Genomic DNA, 7,209 nt, shown 5'->3' with positions numbered 1-7,209 from the left:
TGCTGCTCCTGGCGCTGCTGCTGCTCCTGGCGCTGCTGCTGCTCCTGGCGCTGCTGCTGCTCCTGGCGCTGCTGCTGCTCCTGGCGCGTGCTGCTCCTGGCGCTGCTGCTGCTCCTGGCGCTGCTGCTGCTGCTGCTGCTGCTGCTGCCTGCTGCTGCTGCTGCTGCTCCTGCTGCTGCTGCTGCTCCTGCTGCTGCTGCTGCTCCTGCTGCTGATGCTGCTCTGCTGCTGCTGCTGCTCCTGCTGCTGCTGCTCCTGCTGCTGCTGCTGCTCCTGCTGCTGCTGCTGCTCCTGCTGCTGCTGCTGCTCCTGCTGCTGCTGCTGCTCCTGCTGCTGCTGCTGCTCCTGCTGCTGCTGTGCTCTGCTGCTGCTGCTGCTCCTGCTGCTGCTGCTGCTCCTGCTGCTGCTGCTGCTCCTGCTGCTGCTGCTGCTCCTGCTGCTGCTGCTGCTCCTGCTGCTGCTGCTGCTCCTGCTGCTGCTGCTGCTCCTGCTGCTGCTGCTGCTCTGCTGCTGCTGCTGCTCCTGCTGCTGCTGCTCTGCTGCTGCTGCTGCTCCTGCTGCTGCTGCTGCTGCTGCTGCTGCCCTGCTGCTGCTGCTGCCCTGCTGCTGCTGCTGCTTGCTGCTGCTGCTGCTCCTGCTGCTGCTGCTGCTCCTGCTGCTGCTGCTGCTCCTGCTGCTGCTGCTCCTGCTGCTGCTGCTGCTCCTGCTGCTGCTGCTGCTCCTGGCGCTGCTGCTGCTCCTGCTGCTGCTGCTGCTCCTGGCGCTGCTGCTCCTGCTGCTGCTGCTCTGCTGCTCCTGCTGCTGCTGTGCTGGCGCTGCTGCTGCTGGCGCTGCTGCTGCTGGCGCTGCTGCTGCTGGCGCTGCTGCTGCTCCTGCTGCTGCTGGCGCTGCTGCTCCTGCTGCTGCTGGCGCTGCTGCTGCTCCTGCTGCTGCTGGCGCTGCTGCTGCTCCTGCTCCTGCTGCTGCTGCTGGCGCTGCTGCTGCTTGCTGCTGCTCCTGCTGCTGCTGCTGGCGCTGCTGCTGCTCCTGCTGCTGCTGCTGCTGCTCCTGCTGCTGCTGCTCCTGCTCCTGCTGCTGCTGCTCCTGCTGCTGCTGCTCCTGCTGCTGCTCCTGGCGCTGTTCCTGGCGCTGCGCGTGGCGCGTGCGACTCGAGTGCGCTCCTCGAGTTCCGCGGGGACCGTGGTGGGGGGCCGTGGGGGGGGCCGTGGTGGGGGACCGTGGTGGGGGGCCGTGGTGGGGGCCGGGTGGGGGGGCCGTGGTGGGGGGCCGTGGTGGGGGGCCGTGGTGGGGGACCGTGGTGGGGGCCGTGGTGGGGGGCCGTGGTGGGGGGCCGTGGTGGGGGGCCGTGGTGGGGGGCCGTGGTGGGGGGCCGTGGTGGGGGGCCGTGGTGGGGGGCCGTGGTGGGGGGCCGTGGGGGGCCGTGGTGGGCGCGCGTCGTGGCGCCCGGTGCCACGATCCCCGCCTCGTCGTGGCTCGGCGAACAACGAGGTGCGAGCACCGGGCTGGAGTGCAGCAGCCCCCCCCCCTCTACTCGTGTGCCCCAGTGTCCTCGACTCCGGAGCCCGGCGATATGGGGTCGATTACCGGTCACGACTGACGGGGCTCGCCCCCGCGCACCCCCTTTACCAACCCGCACTGACCAGCGTGGTGAAGTATGGTCATACAACCTTCAACCCGATACGGCGGGGGGGTGACCTTCATCAAGCAGTGGCTTGAAAAATGTGGCTGCATTTTACGCGAATAATATTGGCGACAGCGAATCTGATTGCCAGGTTCTATATGGGGAAATGTTGACTTAAAGCTTTCGTGACTGCAGGAATTCATATTATTTGGGTCTTTCGGTAAAGTCACGTAGATAGGTTCAAAGAAAATAACAAAAAAACGAAGACGTTTGTGTTGCGATCGAAACGTCTTCGTTTTTTGTTTTTTCTTTGAACCTATCTACGTGACTTTACCGAAAGACCCAAAGAATATCTATTTGGGGAAGTTGCCACGACCTGCACGCTGTCTCAATGTGGCTGTTCCTATTTTTGTCGGTCTTGATATATCGATGCTATTGAGTATTAATACGATTAAGACCTTGGATTTGAGAGATTGGGTCATTGCTATTTCCAGTTTTTTTTGTAAACAGAATTTCATTTGGCTGCCAGTAGCGAGCCAGTTTATCTGCAACAGAAAATAATAAACTGCTGCCATTTGTCATACTCCTGTCACATCTGCTCCTGCACTGGGAGTTTAACTTTCCTCGTCTGCATCTTCCGTGGTTGGTGGCGGATTCTATTCCCGTGCTGCCGGCTGTTTTCCGTTCAAGTGGAAACCGGGGCAGTGTGGTGGTGGTGGCTGGCCACGAACACAACTTCGATGTTTAAAATTCCAGTCACAGGAGTATGCGCCGCGTGTTTCCGTGTTCTGTATCTCCGCCGTGATCACAGGGCCGTCCCTCGGGGGGTGCGGGGCCCGGGACAAGTCACAACTGACGCCTTCAACTACACCTGACACCGTGACGTCGAAACGCGCCGCCCCCCCCCCCCCCCATAGCGCGGGGCCAGGGGCTGTCGCCCCGATTCGCCATAAACCCTCGGGACGGTTCTGGGGCGTGACTGGGATAGTAGTCAGATGGACGTCGATGGGCAGGAGGTTTGTGTCGGTTTCCAATCGGTTCAGTTCATGGCGTGTGGCAGCACTGCGACGAATATCCAGTGGTGCGATATTGAACAAGCTCAGCAATCCGAGGGTGTAGAGTTTAAAGTTCCTTCATAGTTCGAATTGCGATGTACGTTCAGTATTGACGAGTCAATGGTGACGGAGTTTTGCCTCGCCTGGGGGTGCAGTGCTCTGTGTTTGAGTGTGCCAGGGCAGCGCCCACCGCCTGAAACATGGAGGCATCCTCTGTCGCCATGGCTTTTGTGTCCACCAATTGCGAGAACCAAAAGGCTGCCATTGCATTGTCCCTGTACTGGTCACCTTTTGGCTGCCTTTGGTCCAGCACTGGTGAGACAAATTTGTCAATGGTGAGGCTTTCCTCTGTGTATGCCAATCATTTTCGAAGAGTGAATATATAATTATTAAAGCATATTTGTTTGTTAAATCCGCCACTATCTGCACAGCCATTAGTAAGGTTTGTCACATAAACAAAACCGTGCCAATTCGTTACTAGTATAGCACACCCTGTGGTGTTGAAAGAGTAAACCCACAACATTTATAATTCAAGTAGGACTTTTCAACAGTAATTACAACTTGCATCATCAGGCGACGCCAGAGTTGTGAAAAAAACCCTGTTTTGGTCTTAAATGGAGGGATAAATGTGACGTCAGTCACTTGCGAATGCGACGAAGAGTGTCCGCTTAAAAATCGCTATGATTTGAGCTTCTCCAAATTTTTGGTTTGAAGAAAGAAGTAGCCTGCCCAACAAACCTCTTGTGGATAATATTGGTCGTGAAAGCCTACGTGGTTAAACATTATATTACCACAGGTGCGTGTGGTTAATGCAGACTTATACCTTGTATAGTAAGGTATAGGTGGTCTATTGGGTGTTTGAACATCATACATCTATATTTATACCAGAAGAAGGTTAGACCAGTTTTTTTTTTAAATCATTCAACATATTCTTTGTTGATACTTTGATATTTGCATGTACGCATTTTGCAAACCACATACGCATGTCCATATACGTAATGCCTGGTATCAGGGTTCCTTTGCGTATTGAAAACACAGACGGTTGGTACTGCTTTCAAGCAACCTGAATTTCGCTCGTTTCGCTTTGGCCACCGATTACACATGGGAAAAAGACTTACATTCTTATGATCACGTTTGCAGTTTAGCAACAATATCATTCAATCAAAGTTACCATGCTACTGGAAAGACAAGAATAAATTATAAATCACAATGTAATTGTACTTGGAGCACTTAATTAGTAAACACTACAAATGTTTGCGGGACAACTAACACGAGAGGATATATACTATTGTAGAAGCGTGATTTGTTGAATTTGTCAATTCGTCGTAAAACCCCCTTGCCAAAAGGAAATTCCGTCGCTTCGAGTTTTGGACGTGGGTGGATTCTCGTCAGCATTTTAATAACTCGGCTAGTATGCGAGAGGCGTGTGTTGCTTTCCACCGTCGTCATCGTATTAACAATAAGATGCGTCGGTAGATTTGGTGCTTGCGTGGACAATGTACGCACGATCGTCAGCGTTGCGGAGATTGAACCTCGACGCGTCTAATGATGCGATGGGGCTAAGCAGCCCCGCTCATCGACTGCCGTGGGGCGGCGATGGTGGTAACCATTTTATTTTATTTCTTGAGCAATTAAGTAATGAAATCGTTAATCGGTAGAGTAGATTATTACTTCTATAATCGGAGAGTCCAAGGGCCATGAATGAGGATATGGGTTGCAGGGCTGTAGCATGGATACTGTGCAGGAGATATTACTAATGAAGGGCTCTGTACCCATTTTAGGTTACCATGAGTGGATCTGAGATGTGGGGGTGGGGGGCCACGATGACCAGGTGTCCTTGATTTGGGGGGGGGGGGGGGGGGGGGGGGCACCATACCGAGACGCTTGAGAACTCACCTGCTGTAAGAGGGAAGGTGATCGCTCTCGGACAAGTTGGTGATCACCTGTTTTGCGAATGCCACTGTGGCGTGAGTCCTACAAGGAATACAATCCCTTCTGGGTGTGAACTTGAGCCATAAGCCACGTGTCAGCAGTGGGCAGGTTCCATCGAGGGTGAGAACGAGCACAGAGGCAACGCTTTTTGGGGCATTGCAGGTTGCTGATGTCTGTTGTATCCTAACCCTTCTTCCATAATTGAGATTAATAATATTTGATGATTTTTATATATTATCTTTTTACTTGTTTTTTTAATGAGTGAAACACACCAAAGCGCACCAAACTGCAAAACATCAGGTGTTGTTAAGTAATGAACGAGAGGAGGGCTAGGATGACAGAATTGCAACCTTGCTTCAAGGCAAAGGCAGTGAAAGGAAGCAGAGGGCCTTTGTCTAAGTCATAACCACAGAAAGCCAGGAATCATCACTGATTGTGTGTTAGGGGATTCCGAGCTAATTAGAACACGTGCACACAGAAAGGGAGGTAGAAGCACGCCTTGTTCTCCTGCAGCTGAGGAAACAAAGATAAACCCAAAGAGGCCTTGGACCTGAAATTAGAATAACATTCCAGAGCAGAAGGTTGGAGGGACAGGGGAGAGCTGATTTAAAAAAGTGTTGTATATCTCTCAAGGCGGGCAGACCCAGCTAAATAACACGGCTGCGGGGGTCACCAGAAGTTCGCGTTCGCCTAGTTAAGACAAAAAGCTCAATTATTCTGTATTGCTATTAAAGTAACGTTAAAGTCGGAATTTAACAACAGGGTAGGCCTAAAGTTATTGATATTCACACCCACTCCAATTAAACCAGGTCACAAGTACGCCTACTGAACCATCACCATCATTAAGTCAATATGAAATGTTATTTCCATACTTTAATGCTTTCTGTACAACTCGACCCGAAGCATATGCATGAAAAGACAAAAGTAAAACTTATGGAAAGCCAGGATAACGGGATGAATCACCACCAGGTCGAATATAATACATAGTAAAAAAACGATGTTAAACCCAGGGTCGGAGAGAAAGGGAGATCCCGGCCGTCTTTGTATCCCCGCAGCGCGGGAGGGGAGTGTGTGTACGCTCGGGGAGACGCCTCCACTTGGGTCGGGCACCACGATGGGAAACGACAGACCTTGGGTTACATGCGGAATCATGGCTGTGAATAGTAAGGGACAAATGTTAACTTAAAACTTTTGGCCATTTCTTTGTGCGCCGGGTCGGAGAGAGCGTTGCCCCTCCCTCCAGGTGGTGCGAACAAAGACGCCTATGAGACATTTGTGACGTCTGTGTTTTGGGTTCATGGGGAAGGCCAGACAGGAGATAATGTTGCGCCCAGACAGAGAGACGACCTCGAGGCAATTGTAACATCTGATTGTTTGCTCGTGGGTTTTATGGAGGGAGTGTGACAACGAATATACCGTCAGTGATGCACACAAGGACACACGGACGTACGGACACACACATGGACACACCTGCCTACGGACAGATCCTGACACAAAAAAAAATTCGAAAGAAGTCCCGCCTTGTGGGCGGGATCCAGGGGGATTTTTCGGCATAAAGTAAAGGATCCTGAGCATTGGAAACCAGTGCGACGGGAGGGTCGACTCAGGAACGAGTGCGACCAGAGTGGGTCCACTCAGGAGTGCGACCAGCGGGTCCACTCAGGAGTGCGACCAGAGGGTCGACTCAGGAGCGAGGGCGACCAGCGGGTCGACCCAGGAGCGAGCTCGACCGGGAGGGTCGACTCAGGAGCGAGCTGCGACCAGCGGGTCGGCTCGACTCATCTTCAGCTCGTCAACCTCTGCCGAATCGGGGGTCTCTGCTGCCACCGGAGTGGTGAGCATCGCGGATCGGCGACAACCCAGAGCTGCACGCTACGAGCGAGTTGTGGGCGCCACCTACCGACCGGGTTCCGAACTGCGACAGCGTATCAACGGGCATCCGAACCAGTTCGCCACGGTGACAGGGGATCGACTGATACGTATGACGCGCACCGCCCCCTCACCACACGACCACCAGGCGTCTGTTTGACCTAAAGAATCGACTCCGAACACTGACTATTCAAGACAACTCTTACCACTCAAAAACACTCGAACCCATAAGCCATCCGTGGCTGGAAAGCATCACAACGAGACCGAGGGATGGCCCTCCGTCGTTTATAAGAGTATTCTTAATTTTATCTTTAATATTTAGTGGGCTGTACTCTTAATCACATAAATTCCCAACAGATCCATCAATACGAACTGATTCTTGGCACCTCCTTCCGCCGAGCCACGCTCACGTGGGAGTGGTGGCCCACCGGATCCTTATCAGGTGATCTGGTCCCCCAATTAGTAAACTTGGTATAAGATAACGATCTTCGGAAAAGGAGCACCGTCGCAGGCCCTTACTCCGAGCCGTTCTGAGATAACCTGCCGATGTATCTGTTGAGATTGGTGCCTTTAAGAATAATAACTGTTTTTGATTGTGTTTTTTTTTATCGCCGTATAATCTTTCAAGTATCTTTCAGTCATAATCGCCGCACGTACTCGCATCCTCTACAGAATATTCAACTGTCCCGTGACCCAAGGTGTTAACAACGTGATAAGGGTTGCGTATGGTCA

Source organism: Lethenteron reissneri, chromosome 10 (genome assembly GCF_015708825.2).
Source record: "Lethenteron reissneri isolate LAM-NWPU_2019-01 chromosome 10, ASM1570882v1, whole genome shotgun sequence".
In the NCBI taxonomy this organism is placed as follows: Eukaryota; Metazoa; Chordata; class Hyperoartia; order Petromyzontiformes; family Petromyzontidae; genus Lethenteron; species Lethenteron reissneri.
This window is presented reverse-complemented; position numbering follows the sequence as displayed.